General features: G+C 39.1%; 1 long non-coding RNA gene across 12 annotated transcripts in view; it reads left to right on the top strand.

Moving 5' to 3' along the window:
- The window catches only part of LOC103793805 (uncharacterized), a 305,828-nt gene that overhangs the window by 233,169 nt on the left and 48,226 nt on the right, over positions 1-24,433 (top strand). For 10 of the 12 annotated variants that reach the window (XR_004745014.3, XR_013518938.1, XR_013518942.1 and 7 more), the window contains one exon: positions 23,279-23,439. The exons of the other annotated variants lie outside the window; for them this stretch is intronic. This is a non-coding gene — a long non-coding RNA (uncharacterized LOC103793805). The remainder of the gene's footprint in view (positions 1-23,278; positions 23,440-24,433) is intronic. 12 annotated transcript variants of the gene reach the window in all.

The raw sequence follows: 24,433 nt of genomic DNA, 5'->3' as shown, positions 1-24,433 counted from the left end.
GCCATGCTATCTCTCTACTCTTGTATGTGCCTTGAAGCTCCTTGGCAGATTTCTGAATAGCGGTGTGATGGTCCAGTTGGACGTCTGGTGTTTGCATGTTTCTCTTTTCTATTCCTTCCTGTTGACAGTGCATGATGTAAAGAAGTACTGGAAAAAAGACCAGGGTTACTGCTGAGGACACAGCTAGTATAATTAAGAAATCCAAGTACTAGTTTGCTTTTCAGATAATCATTTTGAAAAGGGCATATACTCTCCATCACCAGCTACAATTCCCCCTCCACTTATCACTTCCGAATAGGTGGCCACTTGCTTTGTTTTATCAACCAAATGAAATTTTGCACCAGTCAATATAAAATGGAGTGTAACATTTTTTAGCACATGTTATTACAGGCTCCATTTCTTGACTGCATCTCAGTTAATTCTGTGGATTTTCAACATCCTGTAATCAAGAAGAAAATGGAACATCAGCACCAATCCTGATGAAAACACCCTCTTTTCGGCCATTAATGGGAAGCAGAAACCTGCTGCTCCTATCTAGGACTAGCATGATGTTTATGGCATTTAGTGCCTCTGGCCACAGCACATTTTTCTCCTTAGACAAAGTTTCTAAGAAACTTGCTGGCCAATATTTCTTACGTTTATATTTTTAATGAAGATTTCTACTTGCTATGGCAAGAGCAAGTCTTCTGGTGACATTATATTAATTATCCAATTATGCCTTGCAATCTCAAAGGGGCACCTATTGGATGCAGTTATATCAGTGGTAGTTGGTTTCTCCACATTTTCAGTTGTTGGAGAGTCATAAGGAATATCACTATATGGTTTTCTTTGGATGTATAGAAGCCATCCAGGTCTTTCTGAATAACCTTTCAATTTGTTTAAATGCTTTGGGATCATCACTGATCTCACCAGGTTTTGGTGAGGTGGAAATCTCCCCTTTAAATACTCTTTCCAAAGAATAATCCAAAAGAAAACTTGTAGATGGGTATGCATTCTGGTCAGAGTGCACCTTGAAGAAAATAATGAATACTGTCATCAAGAATGTGCCAACCATCACGGGCTCATCCTGCATGTCCCCTGAACTTGTCCTATCTAAGCACAGGGGTCTGCAGGCTCCCATGACCAGAGCAATTGCAATATTGGACTGACTAAGCCAGTTTTCCTCAATTTTTCCTTCTCTTCCCTTTATTCTTTCCTCCCAGCTTGGCCAGTTTTATTTTTTTCTTATTAGAGCACATTTTGTTATACATAGGAATGCAAAGAGAACACAGTTGCCACTGAGAACTTTGTAGTGTGGCTTTTGAATGGGCTTTCACACAAAAATTACTGCTTTGTGGAAATTTTCAGGTATAAGAAAACATCTTACAAAGAAATCCCCTGTTATCCAACTGATCAGTCAGTATTTAAAAAATGCATGTGTAGGATACTGCAGATTGAAGTATGCAAAGCATTTGTGTTTTAATTAAAATCTTAGAGGAAAAACTCATTCACATGAATTAATAGCAAGATTTTTAGCAGGTTGCATAAATGGTGACAAAATTTACATCTTTGTATTCAAGAAGAGTATAGAGTTACTTGGTGAAGATCACCACATATGTTAAATCCTTTCAACATGTGCTATAAATATTAAAGATCTATGGCTATTAAATTACGTGAGAGCAAATGACTCATGAGTAATTACAAATACCTGTTCTGCTTCTGCTTATCATTTATTTTCTAAAAAGTAGCATGGAAATGAATGAAATGCAAATATAAAATAAAAGAGTATAACTTTCTGTTAAATGATGCTTTATCATATAAGGGAATATTACAGCCTAATTCAATGCAGGACTAAACCAACATTTGAAGAAAATGAGAATTCTGGAAGCCAGAAGCCTCAGTCCTCAGAAAGCTCAGTACTCTGCATGCTGTTTACATGTCTCTTCAAAAATATGTGAGTTTTCCCCCTAACTACTCCTATGGAATAGCAGAAGACTTTAGATTAAAATGGATTTCACTAATCATAGAAGTCAAAAAAGCAAGTAAATATAAAAAATAGCTCAGAGTTGTACAGAAACCATCCATATAGCTAAGGAGTGAAATGAAAGAAATTTAGCTGTTAGAGATTTTATTATCAATCAAATATATCCTTGGTAGATCTCATCTTTTTGCCTTTTTGGGGGTCCCTCTTCTCCCAACTGTTTGCGTTTTGACTTTTTTTCACCTGACATGGATGAACAATGGGTGTGTTCCTTCTAATACCTGGTGAAAGGGAAGAACCATAGTCAGGTCTTTGGACACACAGTCACTTTGTTCTCGAGAAGTGATTGTGTAGCAGCTGCAGCATCTAACAGTGTTGGAAAGGAAGAGACTGTATTGCTTAGAGTCCTAAGATATTCTCTGAGGATCCTTGGAACTCTAGACTTCTCAATAGGTAACTCAGTGTGAGTGGGTTTTATATACTGACCTTCCAACTCAGCATCTGGAGAAATGATTTCACTTCTGATAAAAAGACTGAAGATGTCTAAGTGAAGAAATAGTATGTGGAAGTTTGAATGACTTAGGGAAGGACAACAAGATGCTCAAGTGCCTTAGACTTCCCAAGGTACACCAAGTGGGAAGTGGCACTGGTAAACTCTTTAGGAAGAATACAACTCACACCTTTTATGGGTTCCATCACATTTCCTTTTAATGATCACTTGTGATCCCTAGTAGGGATTCAGTCACTCCTCAGAATCACACAGCATATTAGTCGTGGGATCAGAAGAGATTTCTGGTCATTTAAAAATTTAATTTTTAACTTTTATTTTTGGTTCAGGGGTATACGTGCAGGTGCATGTTTGTTACATAAGTAAATTACCTGTCATGGAGGTTTTATGTGCACATTATTTTCCCATCCAGGCAGTAAACATAGTACCTAATAGGTAGTTTTTTGATCTTTTCCCTCCTCCCTCCCTACACCCTCAAGTAGGCTCTGGTGTCTGTTGTTTTCTTCATTGTGTCCATATGTACTCAATGTTTACTCCCACTTATAAGTGAGAACATGCAGTATTTGGTTTTCTTTTCCTGTGTTAGTTCACTTAGGGTAATGGCCATCAGCTCCAACCATGTTGCTGCAAAGAACAGCTTTCATTCCTTTTATGGCTGCATAGTATTCCATGGTATATCTGTATCATGTTTTCTTTATCCAGTCTACTGTTGATGGGCATTTAAGTTGATTCCATTCTTTGCTGTGTGAATAGTGCTGTGATGAAGCTATATGTGCCTGTGTCTTTATGATAGAATTATTTGTATTCTTTTGGGTATATACCTGGTAATGGGATTATTGGGTTGAATGGTAATTTTGCTTTGAGTTATTTGAGACATTGACAGACTGCTTTCCACAATGGTTGAAGCAATGTACATCCCCACCAGCAGTGTATAAGCATTCTCTTTCTGCCACAACCTCACCAGCATTTGGTATTTTTTGACTTTTTAGTAATAGCCATTTTGACTGGTGTGAGATGGTATCTCATTGTGGTTTTGATTTGCATTTCTCTAATGATTAGTAATGTTGAGCATTTTTCCATATGCTTGTTGTACACATGTATGTCTTCTTTTGAAAAGTGTCTGTACATGTCCTTTGCCCACTTTTTAATGGGACTGTTTCTTTTTTGCTTGTGTATTTGTTGAAGTTCCTTATAGACTCTGGATATTAGCCTTTGGCAGATGCATAGTTTGCCAATATTTTCCCTGTTCTGTAGGTTGTCTGTTTACTTTGTTGATAGACTCTTTTGCTGTGCAGAAGTTCTGTACTTCAATTAGGTCCCACTTGTCAATTTTTGTTTCTATTGCAATTGCTTTTGGGAGCTTCATCATGAAATCTTTGCCAGGTCCTATGTCCAGATGATAGTTCATAAGTTATCTTCCAGGGTTTTGGTTGTTTTAGGTTTTACTTTTAAGTTTTTAAGCCATCTTGAGTTAGGGTTAGGGTTAAAGTTATTTTGAATCTTGGTTCTTATTCAGTGCTGTTCCCAGCAAGCAGAGTACAGCATATTCACAGTCCTCCCTGGAGCAGGAGCACATTCCCTTCTGTGGTGTCATGAGTATCTGGCCTCTATTGGTACTTTTTTCCCAACTGAATGGAACAAAATTATAAGATGATAAGCAGTGGGGATTTTCCCTCTCTGCTTCCTTGTACCCGTTGGACTACTGCAAGAATCCTGGATAGACTGGTCTCATTTTAAAACCTATACTTTTCCTCCACTGGACTTTGTTAAGGCTAGAGTTGGGGAGGCAAGCAAGGTACGGGGTAGGGTATGTGAGGTAGCCTTTGGTCACAGATCTGAGGGCTTGTTCTCAAATCAACCTTACCTATCCCTGGCTAGCTGTTTTTTCAGGTGGTGGTGGTTGTGGTGCTGGGGTTTATTTTTTAATTGATCCTAAAGCCAAGGGGAAAAAGGGAAATTGCTTATTTAACTCTATAAAAACCTCAGATTAATATTATTTAAGCATGATAAGAAGAATGGGGAAGAGTCCTTAAAGATCTAGACAATGCTAGTACTACCCCAATCTGCTCTTCAAGTTTATGGCTTATTTATGGCCCATTTCTGAAGGTGAAAGGAACTCAAACTAGGATTATTTCTATTAAGAGAAACCAGCTTTTTACTGGTTTGCACAATCAAGTAAATGTGTTTGGGTCTAAGTGAAGACCTATAGGATGTCGCCTCAGCCCTTGAATGGTTCAAGTCTCATACCTGGGGGGAGGGGGGAGGTCATTCCTGCCATTGCTGACTTCCCCTTACACCTAATTGAATAACCAATTTCTGTTAATTCCATCTTCAGAAGAGCTTTGGAACCCATCCATATCTCTCCATCATCATCACTATTACTCTGTGCTATCAGTTATCATCTTTCTTTTTTCTCCTGAGGAGTTTGTCTCCACTGAGATAAATTCCTATTGGTCTTCCTGTTTCTTGTCTGTTCATAAATCCTTTCCTCTCATAGTGGCCACAGTGATTAAATCATGTTCGTCTCCTGATTAAATTCTTTCAGTGGTTTCCTATTACACAGACAGTAAAATCTAAGCCCCTTGTCATAGCCTATATGGCCTTTTATGCTGTGACACCTAACCAGATCCTCCCACTATATCTTGGCCACTCTCATCAATGACTGCACCTCATCCCCTGCTTGTCTTTAAACTCCCTCATGGCCTATACTAAGTTACTTGACTGGGCTGAGTTTTTGCCTACATTAGAACCTTCTTACATCTTTCTTGTCTAGATTTTTTTTCTCCTGTTCTTCATCTGAGCTTTATTAAAGATCAACTCTGTTCTAGGCACCATGGTATATGTATTAAAATATAATTCGGATCCAAGAAAAACAAAACAAAACAAAACCTGTCTTTCCAAGTGCCTTGGCAGAAGGAGAGAGTTGAGCTGAACTTTTTAGTAAAATTTTTCTATTTTTGTAAAGTTATATTAAAACCTTATATTGGGTACTTCTGCCAAGGTAGCTGAATAGGAACAGCTCCAGAGCACAGTTCATGGTGAGAGATACAGAAGGCGAGTGGTCTCTGCATTTCCAACCAAGGTACCAGGTTCATTTCAATGGGACTGGTTAGACAGTGGGTGTAGCCCAAGGAGGGCAAACCAAACCAGGGCAGGGTGCTGCTCCACCCGGGAAGTACAACTGGCTGAAGGATTGGGGACTTTACCCCCTTGGCACTCTGGTTCAGATACTGTGTTTCTCCCATGGCTATTGCAACCCACAGTCCAGGCGAATGCTGCTGCAAGTTAATGACAGAGATCTGAGCAACAGCTCCAGCTGGCCCCGCACTGCGAGTTGTCGGCACAGATTTGTGTGTAAGTATTGACTAGTGCTGAGAGTGCCTATGGGATGGATCTACCTGTCCCCCAGAAAGAGGGAGAGCTAAAAGCAGGGAGACAGGTGATATGGCTTGGCAGGTCCCACCCACACAAAGACCAGCAAACTGAAGCCCTCTTGCTTGAGAGTTCTGCTGCCAGCACATCAATCTGAGCTTGACCTGGGAAGATGGAGCTCAGTGGGGGGAAGGGCATCTGCCATTGCAAAGGCAGGTCTAATCTCACCTGTGCAAACAAAAGCCAGAGGAAGCCCACGCAGCAGCAGGGCTGAGTCTGAGGTAGCCCAGCAGCACTTCTGCATGCAGTCAAGGGATAGACTCCTCAAGTATCTCCCTGACCCCTGAATAACCAAAAAACACCTCATACAGGAGAGTTATGGCTGACACCTGGGGGGTACCCTTCTGGGTTGAAGCTGCCAGTGGAAAGATCAGGCAGCAAGCCTCACTGGTCTGTACCCCTACAGGTGATTCCCAGGCAAGCAAGGTCTGGAGTGGACTTCCATCAGTCCTACAGCAGAGGGACCTGACCATTAGAAGGAAAACTAAAAAAGGAAAAGAGATAGCTTCAATATCAACAGAAAGGATGTCCACTCAGAGATCCCATCTGAAATCACCAACTTCAAAGATGAAAGGCAGATAAATCCACAAATATAGGAAGAAATCAGCACAAAAAGGATGAAATCATCAACGTCCAGAATGTCTCTTCTCCTCCAAGGGATCCCAACTCCTCACCAGCAAGGGAACAAAACATGATGGAGAATGAGTTTGATGAATTGACAGAAGCAGGCTTCAGAAGGTGGGTAATAAAAAACTTCTCTGAGCTAAAGGAATATGTTCTAACCTAATGCACAGAAAAACTAAAAACCTTGAAAAAAGGTTAGACAAAATGCTAACAAGAATAACCAGCTTAGAGAAGAACATAAATCACTTGATGGGGCTGAGAAACACAGCACAAGAACTTCGTGAAGCATATACAAGTTTCAATAGCTGAATCAATCAAGCAGAAGAAAGGGTATCAGAGATTGAAGATAATCTCATTGAAATAAAACTAGAAGGCAAGATTAGAGAAAAAAAAGTGAAAAGAAATGAACAAAGCCTCCAAGAAATATGGGATTATGTGAAAAGACCTAATCTACGCTTGATCGGTATACCTGAATGTGCTGGGGAGAATGAATCCAAGCTGGAAAACACTATTCAGGATATTATCCAGGAGAACTTCCCCAACCTAGCAAGGCAGGCCAACATTCAAGTCCAGGAAATACAGAGAATACCACAAAGATATTCCTCAAAAAGAGCAACCCCAAGGCACATAATCGTGAGATTCACCAGAGTTGAATGAAGGAAAGAATGCTAATGGAAGTCAGAGAGAAAGGTTGGGTCACCCACAAAGGGAAGCCCATGAGACTCACAGCAGATCACCTGGCAGAAACCCTACAAACCAGAAGAAAGTGGCAGCCAATATTCAACATCCTTAAAGAAAAGAACTTTCAACCCAGAATTTCACATCCAGCCAAACTAAGCTTCATAAGTGAAGGAGAAATAAAATCCTTTACAGACAGTCGAATGCTGACAGATTTTGTTGCCACCAGATCTGCCTTACAAGGGCTCCTGGAGGAAGCACTAAACATGGAAAGGAACAACTAGTACCAGCCACTGCAAAAACCTACTAAATGGTAAAGACCAACGATGCAGTGAAGAAACTGTGTCAACTAACAGGCAAAACAACCAGCCTGTAACAAAATGGCCATATCAAATTTACACATAACAATATTAACATTAAATGTAAATGGCCTAAATGCCCCAATTAAAAGACACAGACTGGCAAAATGGATAAAAAGTCAAGACCCATCGATCTGTTCAGGAGACCCATCTCACATGCAAAGACACACATAGACTCAAATAAAGAGATGGAAGAAGATTAACCAAGCAAATGGAGAGCAATAAATGAATGAATGAATAAATAAATAAATAAAGCAGGAGTTGCAATCCTAGTCTCTGATAAAACGGGCTTTCAACCAACAAAGATCAAAAGAGACAAAGAAGGTCATGACAAAATGGTAAAAGGATCAATGCAACAAGAAGAGCTAACTATCCTAAATATATATGCACCCAATAAAGGAGCACCCAGATACATAAAGCAAGTCCTTAATGACCTACAAAGAGACTTAGTCTCCCACACAATAATAGTGGAAGATTTTAACACTCCATTGTCAATCTTGGACAGATCAATGAGACAGAAAATAAACAAGAATATTCAGAACTTGAACGCAGACCTGGACCAAGCAGACCTAATAGACATCTACAGAACTCTCCACCCTAAATCCACAGAATATATGTTCTTCTCAGCACCACATCACACTTCCTTTAAAATTGACCACATAATTAGAAGTAAATCACTCCTCAGCAAATGCAGAATAATGGAACTCATAACAAACAGTCTCTCAGACTATAGTGCAATAAAATTAGATCTCAGGATTAAGAAACTCACTCAAAACCACACAACTACATGGAAACTGAACAAGTGGCTCCTGAATGATAACTGGCTAAACAATGAAATGAAGGCAGAAATAAAGATGTTCTTCAAAACCAGTGAGAATGAAGACACAACATGCCAGAATCTCTGGGACACATTTAAAGTGGTATCTAGAGGAAAATTTATGGCAATAAATGCCCTTATGAGAAGCAAGTAAAGATCTAAAATCGACACCCTATTATCAAAATTGAAAGAGCTAGAGGAGCAAGATCAACAAAACTCAAAAGCTAACAGAAGATAAGAAATAACTAAGATCAGAGTAGAATAGAAGGAGATAGAGATACAAAAAAAAAAAAAAAAACCCTTCAAGAAATCAATAAATCCAGGAGCTGTTTTTTGAAAAGATCAACAAAATAGACTGCTAGCCAGAATAATAAAAAAGAAAAGAGAAAAGAATCAAATAGATGTAATAAAAAATGATAAAGGGATATCACCACTGATTCCACAGACATAAAAACTACCATGAGAGATTATCACAAACAGCTCTATGCCCATAAACCAGTAAATCAAGAAGAAATGGATGAATTCCTGGACACTTGTACCCTCCCAAGACTAAACCAGAAAGAAGTTGCAACCCTGAATAGACCAATAACAAGGGCTGAAATTGAGGCAGCTATTAATAGCCTACCAACCAAAAAAAAGTTCTGGTCCAGACAGGTTCACAGCCAAATGCTACCAGACGTACAAGAGGAGCTAGTACCATTCCTTCTGAAACTATCAAAAATAATATAAAAAGAGGGAATCCTCCCTAACTCATTTTATGAGACCAACATCATTCTGATATAAAAACCTGGCAGAGACACAACTAAAAAAGAAAACTATAGGCCAATATCCAATGAACATTGATGCAAAAATCTTTTTTAAAATATTGGCAGACTGAATGCAGCAGCACACCAAAAACCTTATCCATCACGATCAAGTGGGCTTCACCCCAGAGATGCAAGGCTGGTTCAACATACACAAATCTGTAAACTTAATCCGTCATGTAAACAAAACTAAAGACAAAAACCACATGATTGTCTCAGTAGATCAAGAGAATGCCTTCAATAAAATTCAACAGTGCTTTATGCTAAAAACCCTTAATAAACTAGGTCTAGATGGAACATACCTCAAAATAATAAAAGCTATTTATGACAAACCCACAGCCAATATCATGCTGAAAAGGCAAAAACTGGAAGCACTCCCTTTGAAAACTGGCACTATACAATGGTGCCCTCTCTCAACACTCCTATTCAATATAGTATTGGAAGTTCTAGCCAGAGCAAAGAGGCAAGGAAAAGAAATAAAAGGTATTCATTTAGGAAAAGAGGAAGTCAGATTGTCTCTATTTGCAGGCAACATGATTGTATATTTAGAAGACCCCATTGTCTCAGCCCACAATCTCCTTTAGCTGGTAAGCAACTTCAGTAAAGTCTCAGGATGCAAAATCAATGTGCAGAAATCACAAGCATTCCTATACACCAATAACAGACAGACAGAGAGCCAAATCATGAGTGAACTCCCATTCACGATTGCTACAAAGAGAATAAAATACCTAGGAATACAACTAACAAACAATATAAAGGACCTCTTCAAGGAGAACTACAAACTACTACTCAAGGAAATAAGAGAGGACACAAACAGATGGAAAAACATTCCATGCTCATGGTTAGGAAGAATCAATATTGTGAAAATGGCCATACTACCCAAAGTAATTTATAGATTCAACACTATCCCCATCAAGCTGCCATTGACCTTCTTCACAGAGCTGGAAAAAACAACTTTAAACTTCATGTGGAACCAAAAGAGAGCCTGCATAGCCAAGACAATCCTAAGCCAAATGAACAAGCTGTTGACATCATGCTATCTAACTTCAAACTATACTACAAGGCTACAGTAATCAAAATAGCATGGTACTGGTACCAAAACAGAGATATAGACCAGTAGAATAGAATAGAGGCCTTGGAAGCAATGCCACACATTTACATCCATCTGATCTTTGACAAACCTGACAAAAGCAAGCAATGGGGAAAGGATTTTCTGTTTAATAAATGGTGTTTGGAAATCTGGCTAGTCATGTGCAGAAAGCTGAAACTGGACCCCTTCCTGACACCTTACACTAAAATTAACTGCAGTTGGATTAAACATTTAAATATAAGATCTAACACTATAAAAACCCTAGAAGAAATCCTAGGCAAAATCATTTAGGACATAGGCATAGGCAAGGACTTCATGACTAAAACACCAAAAGCAATGACAACAAAAGCCAAAACAGACAAATGGGATCTAATTAAACAAGAGTTTCTGCACAACCAAAGAAACTATCATTAGAGTGAACCGGCAACCAACAGAATGGGAAAAAATGTTTGCAATTTACCCATCTGACAAAGGGCTAATGTTTAGACTCTACAAGAACCTAAAGCAGATTTACAAGAAAAAAAACCAAACCCATTCAGAAGTAGGCAAAGGATATGAACAGACATTTTTCAAAAGAAGACATTTATGAGGCCAACAAACATATGAAAAGATGCTCATCATCACTGGTCATTAGAGAAATGCAAATCAAAACCACATTGAGATACCATCTCACGCCAGTTAGAATGGTGATCATTAAAATGGAGACAACAGATGCTGGAGAGGATGTGGAGAAATAGGAACACTTTTACACTGTTGGTGGGAGTGTAAGTTGGTTCAACCATTGTGGAAGACAGTGTGGCGATCCTCAGTGACCTAGAAATAGAAATACTATTTGACCCAGCAATCCAGTTACTGGGTATATATCCAAAGGCTTATAAATCGTTCTGTTATAAAGACATATGCACATGTATGTTAATTGCAGTACTGTTTACAATAGCAAACACCTGGAACCAACCCAAATGACCATGGATAATTGACTGGGCTAGGAAAATGGGGCACATATACACCCTGGAATACTATGCAGCCGTAAAAAGGATGAGTTTGTGTTTTTTGTAGGGTCATGGATGAATCTGGAAACCATCATTCTCAGCAAACTGGCACAAGAACAGAAAACCAAACACTGCATGTTCTCACTCATAGGTGGGTGTTGAGCAATGACACATAGGCATAGGGAGGGGAATGTCACACACCAGGGTCTGTTGGGGGGTGGGGGACTAAGGGAGGGACAGCAAGGGGGTGAGGAGGTTGGGAGGGATAACGCTGGGAGAAATGCCTGATGTAGGTGACGGGTGGATGGAGACAGCAATCCATCATGGCATGTGTGCACCTATGCAACTATCCTGCAAGATCTGCACATGTACACCAGAACTTAAAGTACAATAAAAAAGTAAAAAACCAAAACAAACCTATCATTAAAAGTTTCAAAATGAGAAAAATAATAGTTATGACTAATAGTGTCTTTTCCCCAAGTTTACTCAACAATAAGTAACTCCTTGGTGAATTGGGCATAGTCTAGCTAGTTCCTCAGCTTCCCACTCTCAGAAGTTTGATTTTGATTGTGTACCAAGAATGAATCCATTTTTCCTTGTGACTTAACTACCATTTGATCCAGCAATACCATTACTGGCTATCTACCCAAAGGAAAAGAAGTCATTGTTCAAAATGATATTTACACACACATGGCTATAGCAGCAAAATTCACAATTGGAAAATCATGGAACCACCATAAACACCCATCAGTCAATGAGTGGATAGAGAAACGGTGATACACACACACACACACCATGGAATACTATGCAGCCATAAAAAGGAATGAATTAACAGCATTTCAGTGACCTGGAAGACACTGGAGACTGTTATTCTTTTTTTTTTTTGAGACGGAGTTTTGCTCTTGTTACCCAGGCTCGAGTGCAATGGCGTGATCTCAGCTCACCGCAACCTCCGCCTCCTGGGTTCAGGCAATTCTCCTGCCCCAGCCTCCTGAGTAGCTGGGATTACAGGCATGTGCCACTGTGCCCAGCTAATTTTTTGTATTTTTAGTAGAGACGGGGTTTCACCATGTTGACCAGGATGGTCTCGATCTCTCGCCCTCGTGATCCACCTGCCTCAGCCTCCCAAAGTGCTGGTATTACAGGCTTGAGCCACCGTGCCCAGCCGACTGTTATTCTAAATGATGTAACTCAGGAATGGAAAACCAAATATTGTATGTTCTCACTGATATATGGAAGCTAAGCTATCAGGATACAAAGGCGTAAGAATGATACAAGGGGCTTTGGAGACTTTGGGGACTTGGTGCAGTATATACTGCCTGAGTGATGGGTTCATCAAAATCTCACAAATCACCACTGAAGAATTTACTCATGTAACCAAATACTACCTGCACCCCAATACCCCAAAAATGTATGGCAAAATAAAAAATATATTAAAATAAGAAGGTTAAACTTAAAAAAAAAGAAAGAAAAAGATGGTTCAAAGTTTTTGGCTAAGTATTTGCCATAAATACTTATGCAGAGCTGGTTAGCTCTACCAGCTCATATACAGAGTTGGTTAGCTCTATCAATCTATGTCTGTGACTTTTTTCTTTAAATCTTTTGATAGCTAATTTTTGAATGTACAGTTTATTTTTGTTGATACAGTTATTTCAAGTACAATCAAATCTTGCAGAACTTGGAGAAGCATTTGTTCTTTTAGGTGACTGTATATGTCTTTCTGATACACGATGTGATTAATTAAATTTCTCAAATATAGATTTGCATTTCAAATATTGAAAATAATTTGCTTAAAATACTGCACATATCAACATTAAATTATTCTTTGTAGGCTAGTTTGCTAAAATTGCATTTCATTCAATCACAGAAGTAAGGAATGTTGGGAATAACAACTGGGATAGAAGAAAAAGAGTATAGAGTAGGCCAAATATAAGTACCATTCTGAAGGTTCTTCTTCATATCTTCTATTTGACTGAGGCACAATGATGCTTGTTGGCTTGATTCTTGTTTAGGGTGGACAGTAGAGATTGTCTGCTATTATTTGAATGTTTGTGCCCTCTCCAGAATTCACACTAAAACTTATATCCCCAATGTGGTATTATTAAGAGGTGGAGTCTTGAGGATATAATTCAACCCTGTGGGTTCTGCCTTCATGGGTGGGATTGATGCCTTATAAAATGGTTAGAGGGAATTAAGTAGCCCCTTTTTGCCCTTTCAGCTTTCCACAAGTTAGGGCACAGTGTTTGTCCCTTCCAGAAGACCCAGTAACAAAGTGCCATCGTGGAAGCAGAGAGAAAGCCCTTCCCAGACTCCAAACCTGATGACATCTTGATCTTGGATTTCTCAGCCTTCAGAACTGTGAAAAATAAATTTGTTTTTTTTTTATGAATTACTCAGTCTTGCATACTTTTTTAAAAAAATTTTTTATTGGATTTTAGGTTTTGGGGTACATGAGCAGAGCATGCAAGACAGTTGTGTAGGTACACACATGGCAGTGTGCGTTGCTTTCCTTCTCCCCTTCACCCACATTTGGCATTTCTCCAAATGCTATCCCTCCCCACCGCCCCCTCCCACTGGCCCTCCCCTTTTCCCCCCAATAGACCCCAGTATTTAGTACTCCCCTTTCTGTGTCCATGTGTTCTCATTTTTCATCACCCACCTATGAGTGAGAATATGCGGTGTTTCATTTTCTGTTCTTGTGTCAGTTTGCTGAGGATGATGTTCTCCAGATTCATCCATGTCCCTGCAAACGACACAAACTCATGATTTCTGATTGCTGCATAAAATTCCATGGTGTATATGTGCCACATTTTTCCAATCCAGTCTATTATCAATGGGCATTTGGGTTGATTCCAGGTCTTTGCTATTGTAAACAGTGCTGCAATGAATATTCGTGTACATGTGTCCTTATAGTAGAACGATTTATAGTCTTTTGGATATATACCCAGTAATGGGATTGCTGGGTCAAATGGAATTTCTATTTCTAAGGACTTGAGGAATCGCCACACTGTTTTCCACAATGGTTGCACTAATTTACACTCCCACCAACAGTGTAAAAGTGTTCCTTTTTCTCCACATCCTCTCCAGCATCTGTTGTCTCCAGATTTTTTAATGATCGCCATTCTAACTGGCGTGAGATGGTATCTCAATGTGGTTTTGATTTGCATCTCTCTGATGACCAGTGACGATGAGCATTTTTTCATATGATTGTTGGCCTCATATATGTCTTCTTTCGTAAAGTATCTGTTCATATCCTTTGCCCAATTTTGAATGGGCTTGTTTGTTTTTTTCCTGTAAATCTGCTTGAGTTCTTTGTAAATTCTGGATATCAGCCCTTTGTCAGATGGGTAAACTGCAAAAATTTTTTCCCATTCTGTTGGTTGCCGATCCACTCTAGTGACTGTTTCTTTTGCTGTGCAGAAGCTGTGGAGTTTCATTAGGTCCCATTTGTCTATTTTGGACTTTGTTGCCAATGCTTTTGGTGTTTTGTTCATGAAGTCCTTGCCTACTCCTATGTCCTGGATAGTTTTGCCTAGATTTCCTTCTAGGGTTTTTATGGTGCCAGGTCTTATGTTTAAGTCTTTAATCCATCTGGAGTTAATTTTAGTGTAAGGTGTCAGGAAGGGGTCCAGTTTCTGCTTTATGAACATGGCTAGCCAGTTTTCCCAACACCATTTGTTAAACAGGGAATCCTTTCCCCCTTGCTTGTTTTTGTCAGGTTTATCAATGATTGTATAGTTGTAGATATGTTGTGTTGCCTCCGGTGCCTCTGTTTTGTTCCATTGGTCTATATCTCTGTTTTGGTACCAGTACCATGCTGTTTTGATTACTGTAGCCTTGTAGTATAGTTTGAAATCTGGTAGTGTGATGCCCCCCGCTGTGTTCTTTTTGCTTAGAATTGACTTGGCTATGCAGGCTCTCTTTTTGATCCATATGAAGTTCATGGTGGATTTTTCCAGTTCTGTGAAGAAAGTCAATGGTAGCTTGATGGGGATAGCATTGATTCTGTAAATTACTTTGGGCAGTATAGCCATTTTCATGATATTAATTCTTCCTAACCATGAACATGGAATGTTTCTCCATCTGTTTGTGTCCTCTCTGATTTCGTTGAGCAGTGGTTTGTAGTTTGCCCTGAAGAGGTCCCTTACGTTCCTTGTGAGTTGTATTCCAAGGTATTTTATTCTTTTTGTAGCAATTGTGAATGGCAGTTTGTTCTTGATTTGGCTTTCTTTAAGTCTGTTATTGGTGTAGACGAATGCTTGTGATTTTTGCACATTGATTTTATATCCTGAGACTTTGTTGAAGTTGCTTATCAGTTTCAGGAGTTTTTGGGCTGAGGCGATGGGGTTTTCTAGGTATACTATCATGTCGTCTGCAAATAGAGACAATTTGGCTTCCACCTTTCCTATTTGAATACCCTTTATTTCTTTTTCTTGCCTGATTGCTCTGGCTAGAACTTCCAGTACTATATTGAATAGGAGTGGTGAAAGAGGGCATCCTTGTCTAGTGCCGGATTTCAAAGGGAATGCTTCCAGTTTTTGCCCATTCAGTATGATATTGGCTGTTGGTTTGTCATAAATAGCTTTTATTACTTTGAGATAAGTTCCATCGATACCGAGTTTATTGAAGGTTTTTAGCATAAAGGGCTGTTGAATTTTGTCAAATGCCTTCTCTGCGTCAATTGAGATAATCATGTGGTTTTTGTTTTTGGTTCTGTTTATGTGGTGAATTACGTTGATAGACTTGCGTATGTTGAACCAGCCTTGCATCCCCGGGATGAATCCTACTTGATCATAATGAATGAGTTTTTTGATTTGCTGTTGCAATCGGCTTGCCAATATTTTATTGAAGATTTTTTCATCTATGTTCATCATGGATACTGGCCTGAAGTTTTCTTTTCTTGTTGAGTCTCTGCCAGGTTTTGGTATCAGAATGATGTTGGTCTCATAAAATGATTTGGGAAGGCTTCCCTCTTTTTGGATTGTTTGAAATAGTTTTAGAAGGAATGGTACCAGCTCCTCTTTGTGTGTCTGGTAGAATTCGGCTGTGAATCCGTCTGGACCTGGGCTTTTTTTGAGTGGTAGGCTCTTAATTGCTGCCTCGACTTCTGACCTTGTTATTGGTCTATTCATAGTTTCAGCTTCCTCCTGATTTAGGCTTGGGAGGACACAGGAGTCCAGGAATTTATCCATTTCTTCCAGGTTTACTAGTTTATGTGCATAGAGTTGTTCATAATATTCTCTGATGATGGTTTGAATTTCTGTGGAATCTGTGGTAATTTCCCCTTTATCATTTTTTATTGCATCTATTTGGTTGTTCTCTCTTTTCTTTTTAATCAATCTGGCTAGTGGTCTATTTTGTTGATCTTTTCAAAAAACCAGCTCTTGGATTTATTGATTTTTTGAAGGATTTTTCGTGTCTCAATCTCCTTCAGTTCAGCTCTGATCTTAGTTATTTCTTGTCTTCTGCTGGGTTTTGAGTTTTTTTGATCTTGCTCCTCTAGCTCTTTCAATTTTGGTGATAGGGTGTCAATTTTGGATCTCTCCATTCTCCTCATATGGGCACTTATTGCTATATAGTTTCCTCTAGAGACTGCTTTAAATGTGTCCCAGAGGTTCTGGCATGTTGTGTCTTCATTCTCATTGGTTTTGAATAACTTCTTTATTTCTGCCTTCATTTTATTGTTTACCCAGTCAACATTCAAGAGCCAATTGTTCAGTTTCCATGAAGCTGTGCGGTTCTGGGTTGGTTTCTGAATTCTGAGTTCTAACTTGATTGCACTATGGTCTGAGAGGCTGTTTGTTATGATTTCAGTTGTTTTGTATTTGTTAAGCAATGCTTTACTTCCAATTATGTGGTCAATTTTAGAGTAGGTGTGATGTGGTGCTGAGAAGAATGTATATTCTGTGGATTTGGGGTGGAGAGTTCTGTAAATGTCTATCAGGTTTGCTTGTTCCAGGTCTGAGTTCAAGGCCTGGATATCCTTGTTGATTTTCTGTCTGGTTGATCTGTCTAATATTGACAGTGGAGTGTTAAAGTCTCCCACTATTATTGTGTGGGAGTCTAAGTCTCTTTGTAAGTCATTAAGAACTTGCCTTATGTATCTGGGTGCTCCTGCATTGGGTCCATATATGTTCAGGATCGTTAGCTCTTCTTGTTTTATCGATCCTTTTACCATTATGTAATGGCCTTCTTTGTCTCTTTTGATCTTTGTTGCTTTAAAGTCTATTTTATCAGAGATGAGAATTGCAACTCCTGCTTTTTTTTTGCTCTCCATTTGCTTGGTAAATCTTCCTCCATCCCTTTATTTTGAGCCTTTTTGTATCCTTGCCTGTGAGATGGGTTTCCTGGATACAGCACACTGATGGGTTTTGGATTTTTATCCAATTTGCCAGTCTGTGTCTTTTGACTGGTGCATTTAGTCCATTTACAGTTAGGGTCAATATTGTTATGTGTGAATTTGATACTGCCATTTTGATGCTAAGTGGCTGTTTTGCCTGTTAGTTGTTGTAGATTCTTCATTATGTTAATGCTCTTTAGCGTTTAGTGTGATTTTGGAATGGCTGGTACTGGTTGTTCCTTTCTATGTGTAGTGCCTCTTTTAGGAGCTCTTGTAAAGCAGGCCTGGTGGTGACAAAATCTCTGAGTCCTTGCTTGTTCGCAAAGGATTTTATTTTTCCTTCACTTCTGAAGCTCAGTTTGGCTGGATATGAAATTCTGTTGAAAGTTCTTTTCTTTAAGGATGTTGAATATTGGCCTCCACTCTCTTCTGGCTTGTAGAGTTTCTGCCGAGAGATCTGCTATGAGTCTGATGGGCTTCCCTTTGTGGGTGACCTGACCTTTCTCTCTGGCTGCCCTTAGTATTTTCTCCTTTATTTCAACCTTGTTGAATCTGATGATTATGTGCCTTGGGGTTGGTCTTCTTGTGGAATATCTTTGTGGTGTTCTCTGTATTTCCTGCAATTGAGTGTTGGCTTGTCTTGCTAGGTGGGGGAAATTTTCCTGGATGATGTCCTGAAGAGTATTTTCCAGCTTGGATTCATTCTCTTCGTCCCCTTCTGGTACACCTATCAAACGTAGGTTAGGTCTCTTCACATAGTCCCACATTTCTTGGAGACTTTGTTCATTCCTTTTTGTGCTTTTTTCTCTAATCTTGGTTTCTCGTTTTATTTCATTGAGTTGGTCTTCGACTTCAGATATTCTTTCTTCTGCTTGGTCAATTCGGCTATTGAAACTTGTGCATGCTTCGCGAAGTTCTCGTATTGTGTTTTTCAGCTCCTTTAATTCATTCATATTCCTCTCTAAGTTATCCATTCTTGTTATCATTTCCTCATGTCTTTTTTCAAGTTCCTTCGTTTCTTTGCATTGATTTAATACATGTTCTTTTAGCTCACAAAAGTTTCTCATTATCCACCTTCTGAAGTCTAATTCCGTAATTTCGTCACAGTCATTCTCCGTCCAGCTTTCTTCTTTTGCTGGTGAGGAGTTTTGGTCCTTTCTAGGAGGCGAGGTGTTCTGGTTTCGGGTGTTTTCCTCCTTTATTCGCTGGTTTCTTCCCATCTTTGTGGATTTTTCCGCTTGTCGTCTGCATAGTTGCTGACTTTTCGATTGGGTCTCTGAGTGGACACCCAGATTGTTGATGATGAAGTATTTTTGTTACTTGGTTTTCCTTCTACCAGTCTAACCCCTTCGCTGTACGACTGCTGAGGTCCACTCCAGGCCCTGCTTCTCTGGGGTGCACCTCTAGTAGCTGTGGCACAGTGAAGGATGCTACCAGTTTCTTTTTCTGCTATCTTTGTCCCAGGATGATGCCTGCCAAATGTCAGTCTTTTGGATATAGAGTGGTCAGGGAGCTGCTTGAGGAGACAGTCTGTACTTTATAGGAGCTCAATTGCTGAGCTGTGAGCTCTGTTGTTCATTCAGGGCTGTTAGGCTGCTATGTTTGATTCTGCTGCAACAGAGCTCATTAAAAAAACCCTTTTTTTCTCAAATGCTCGTTGTTCGGGGGTTCGGGCTTTATTTTTGGATTTCTGTTGAGGTGTCCTGCCCAGCTAGGAGGCAGACTAGCCACTGTTTGCCTGCCGAGGCTCCGCCCTGCTGTTGTGTGGTTCGCCCTGTTGCTGCAGGCTCTGCTGTTCTGCTGTGGTCTCTGCCACGCCCTGCAGTGGAGTCTCTCTGTTGTAGTGGGTTGCCTCGGCAATGGCAGGCTGTGTCAGCTGTGGGCGTGTATCTCAGTAGGGACGGGTTGCCTCGGCAATGGCTGGCTGCGTCAGCAGTGGGCGTGTATCTCAGTTGGGGCGAGTTGCCTCGGTAATGGTGGATGCCCCTCCCCCACAGAGTGTCTCGGACACTCTGCATGCGGATCGTTTGAAATCACAATTTTGTTCGTTTCACTGGGCTACCACAAACCCTCTGTCCCTGCAATCCCCTGGGCTGGCCCACTGTCCAAGTCTTGTTCAGTCTCAAGTCCAGCCCTCTGAAGTCTCTGGTTGCCGGTTCAACAGGGCACCCAGACAAGCGTGCCCTGTGGGGAGCGCTGGGTAGGGCTGGCCGCCGCCACCCCGGCTGCCGGCTTCACCAGGCAGAGGTACTGCCTGGCGTCCTGCGTCTCCTTTATACTTGGGAATTTCCCCGTTCTGTGGGCAACAAAGATCAGTCTGGAAATGCAGCTCCGACTCACCTCTCTGCGGATTCAAGGAGAGCTCCAATCCTGGGTTGTTCTCACAGCTCCATCTTCACCCACCAGCACCGTCGCGACCAGCTCTTGCATACTTTTTATAGCAGTACAAATGAACTAAGACAAGGTCTTTGTTTACTAAAACATTTTAAACCTGGGCTACTCTTTTTTCCAGGTGAAGTACCTTACTACAAAACTTCGATTTTGATTTCAAATAAAAAATTTTAAATTGACTGATTCGATTTTGATTTTAATTATTCATAATTTTTGTGTTGCAGCTAGCTAAAGCACCTTAAATTTAATTATTACTTATTTTTGATTGCATAGTTCTTCCTGTTGCCTGTTCAGAGTCCTTGTAAGAACTTCCATTTTATGTTCTTGTCCTCTCATCATTTTGAGTTGTGTCTTTAACACTGGGGAGAAAAACAACCTGCAAGATTTTCTTTCATTATGAACCATTCTGTGGTCCTGCAGTTCTATATAAATGGTTTCAAAGTAGTTAAAGTTCAACATCACCATGAATGTGGGGTATTGAAAACTCAGGGACATTCTCTTGTGTGTTGGCACCATCATCCCCTGAAATGCATCTATGGGTTTGAGATTATGGTTGAAAAAAGAGCAGAAACAGATCAATTAAGAAAGACGTAATTATTAACAGACTAATAAAGCTATCTTTTCTCTTTACCAAAGATGAGAGTACTGTTAAGAAAAACTTAAATAAATTTTTAAAAAACAAAGAAAAACTAAAATAAATAAAAAGTTTTTTTTATAATTAAGTTAGTTAATTTACAGTTAACTTAAAATCTATAGTTCAATTCTTTTGTAGGATGTTCTCAATGTTTCAAATGGCATCAAATGACTGGTTTCCAGACTTTTAAAATAAGTATTTGCTTTGGAATAAACTATCTGAATGTCATTGTAATAACAGAAAACAGGATCATTGGGTAATTTTACAGATATCCTGCCCAGTTGGGGAAGAAAATTTCTTTATGTAGTACTGAATCTATCTCAGTCATGGCAGATCAGTCTTATAATGTTGTGACTTTAGAAAATGAACAAGATAATTTTTATTACTATTGTCCTGAATATCAAATAATAAATGCTCTTGTAAGATAAAGCAATCTTGCTGTACTTTAGCTAAATCTATAAAATCACATGCAATATGGAAAACTCTAAGCTTACAAGACTGGCAGGCCATAAGTTCTTTTTCTGATTCACAGGAATCAGGTTCTTTGTCTTAGTTTCTGCCAAAGCTTTTACTTGAAACAAAAAGGACTGTGACTTCATATGCATTGTATTTTTGAGGAAAGCGACTGTTTTGCTGTTTGCCAATGTTTTTGCAAGCTCTGGTAAAACCGTATTTTCTAAACTGGATGGAGAAGTACTCCTTTCAGATTTGTCATGAATACGCTAGTTGCCCTTTAAAAGGACCAGAAGGGAATCTCTGCCCAGGTATGAATGAGATTGCAGGCAGAATTTTCCAGGAAACTAGGCAGGAGTCTAGACAAATACCCTGAGAACAGTGGCTCCAGAGTACTAGTCAGTGGACCCAGGCTGATCTCTGATGACATTTTCACTGGATTGCGGTGAAATTAGATATTCAAGAAAATGATAAAAATTTCATTAAGTGTACTATTTTTACTGAACCATCCTTTATTGACAGAGTCTATACTTCCTACTCTTATAGTGTTACCTGATATAATGATGTAATGATAATAGTGGATCTGGTTTTATTCTCCTCATTTAATATCCTTCCTTGGCAAAATTAAAAAAAAATTGTAACTTTTCTTTTTCTTTTTTACCTTTTAACATTTTGGGAGATGTTTTACTGGTTTATAAAATTCCAAAGCATACAGAGTCCAGGATTAAGAGAATGTGAGCCTACAATATACACAGGTTCTTAGTTTATTCATCTTATTTATCTTTTTGTTTAGTGTGACATTATGATCATTAAAATTGATAACTCTGGTCTGATTTAATCTGAGATTAGAAACCAGATACAAAGGAAGTTATAAAGCTATTTAACATTACCAGAAGCGTCAGAATTTTTTTTTTGGTAAAATTTGGCCGATATAGTTATGGCCTAAATATTGTTAACAGAGGGCCACTGTCAGATTCTGGAAGTGTCTCATAAACAAGTATTACATTTTATACTGGCACAGTTTGTTTGTTTGTACATCGTTTATGCTTAACTCTGACAAGTGATAGAAACAAAGTGGATTCTGCACCTTTTGAAAATATGTTGCCCAGTTAACAAGAACATTTTTGGTAGTTTATATGCCAGAGCTAATCTGGGTTTCCATACCTTGTAAGCATACCTCTAAAGACTAAGCTCCTCCTTATTTCAGTAGCTGTCCTGCACACAGCGCAAGCCTATCTTAGTCACTGTTGCCTAAATTGTGGGAATGGACTCAAAAACAGTGACTTGCACTGCTTACTAAAATGACTGAAAAGGAAACATAGCTATGAAATTATTGACAATTTAGATGAAGTAGACTTTAGAGTTCCTCTAAGTCAACATTACTTATATTTAAAATTGCTAGACTAATTTCTCTACAATAGACTCCAAGCATGGGCTAGAAGAGGAAAAAGAGTATGTGGGTGGGAGGGACTAGCTTGAATAAAAACTTTGCCTCATTATTCTGGTCTAAGCTCTGTCTACCTAAAAAGACATTGTTATATTTCTAGGTGGCTCATTTTATTATTAAGCATTAAATCATCTATATTTTATTCAAAATTATGTAATATCAAAAACCTAAGCATCTTTAGTTTTAAAAGTCTTTAAAGCTTTAGCTATAGATTATTATAATAAATTATTGACAATGACTTATCAAAAACAAAACATTGCAAAGAATTTTCTTTTACTAAAAGATGATAGGCATATAACTTATAATCATATGTCTAAATATATCTTTATTACTTATGACCATGGCTACGTGTAGTGTCAACTGGGGAGTTTGAAACCATACTGATGCTTGGGCTGACCCCAAAGATTTTAGTCTAATTGGTCTGGTTTGGACCTGGACCTGATAGTTTTTAAAGCTCCCCAGGTGATTCTAATGGCTCTGCAAATATATGTGTTCTGTCTTAAAGCAGGTGCTTTGGGGAAAAAAATAACAACACAATGAAACAACTTTCTTATATATTACTTGTCCTTATGAAATTTTGTTCTAAAGATTAAATTTTAGGTCTGTTTCTAGAGGATTACATTTTAGTGAAAGAAATATTAGAAAGATATAAAATATTATTTGAAGGGAATCTTAGTCTTCAGTTTTTACCACGTCTTTATAATTTCATCTCCATATATCATCCTTTTATTTACTTCCTTCTGTTTCTTCTAGAGCTGATTACCAACTCCTACCACTTTTAACCCTCATCCAGGAACGAACTTATGTGTTTCCCATTCTGAGTGGGCTTCAACATCCTTGCATATGTTCAGTTCTTAAAAACCTGTTGAAATGAGAGATCAGGAGACATAGGAAGAATGGCAGAAGAGAGTGTGGTAAGTCAGGGAGGATCTTTCCCCAAGGGATTGGTGGTATTTCAGACTTAAGACTATGTATATCTAAAATCATGCATACCTATTTATGCCTATGGTACACATGTGTACCATATATGTTCTGTTGTGTTCCAGGAGTGTCGGAAAGGACAGTGTTATACTGTGTCTTTTACTGCACTGCATGCTGCTCAAGATTAGGAATCTTGATGTATTGTTTTGTATCCTCATCTTCGCACAATGGCAGCAAAATGATGCTCAGTAAATGTCAATAAAACAAATGCATGTTAAAAAGAGGAAAGAATGAAGGAGAGGATGAGGAAAGGTAGAAAGATGTACTTAGGTTGGTTTTCAACATGACAGGACAATGAGGAAGTAGTTTAGATGTTTTCAGTTGTACTAGTAAACTATCTTCTGCACAGGTAGGGGAATGCTTGGCAGGGTCAGGAAAGTGAGAAGGGAAGCAGTTCATCAGAAACTGTCCCTTGAGATTGCATATGTAAAGCCTATCTCTGTATGACCCATGACTTGGGATCCCTTGTGTCTCCAATGGAGCCTCATTCATTGATACTGGAGACAAGGAAAGCTGGATCATGAGTGGAGAATAGAAATCTAGATCTGAAATAGACTCGTTGTGGAAATAGGTTTTCAGTGTCTCATTCCCTACCAACTAGAAAATGGTACTTCCATATTTCTAGGTGTCTTCTTCCTAAGATTGTTTAGAAAGTAAGGTGGGAAGCAGCAGTTTCCTAAGAAAAACCGTTGTTTCTAAAATGGTCCAGAGAGCTATTAGATTCAGGGATCCAGGTATTCCAGCTTCTAAGGGTTAATACATTTTCCAGGTCTGCATTGCGGGGTAGAATAGGAAAATAAAGAACCATGCTTCAATTTTTTTTTCCCTTTTGGGTATCTGTCTTCCCACCCTCACTTTTTTCCTCCTCCTCCTCCTCCTCTTACTTTTCCTCATATGTTATAATATCTTAACTGGATAGATTCTGTT

This window comes from Callithrix jacchus, chromosome 6 (assembly GCF_049354715.1).
Source record: "Callithrix jacchus isolate 240 chromosome 6, calJac240_pri, whole genome shotgun sequence".
NCBI lineage: Eukaryota > Metazoa > Chordata > Mammalia > Primates > Cebidae > Callithrix > Callithrix jacchus.
The sequence above is the reverse complement of the archived record's forward strand: the minus strand, read 5'-3'. Positions and strand labels throughout refer to the sequence as shown.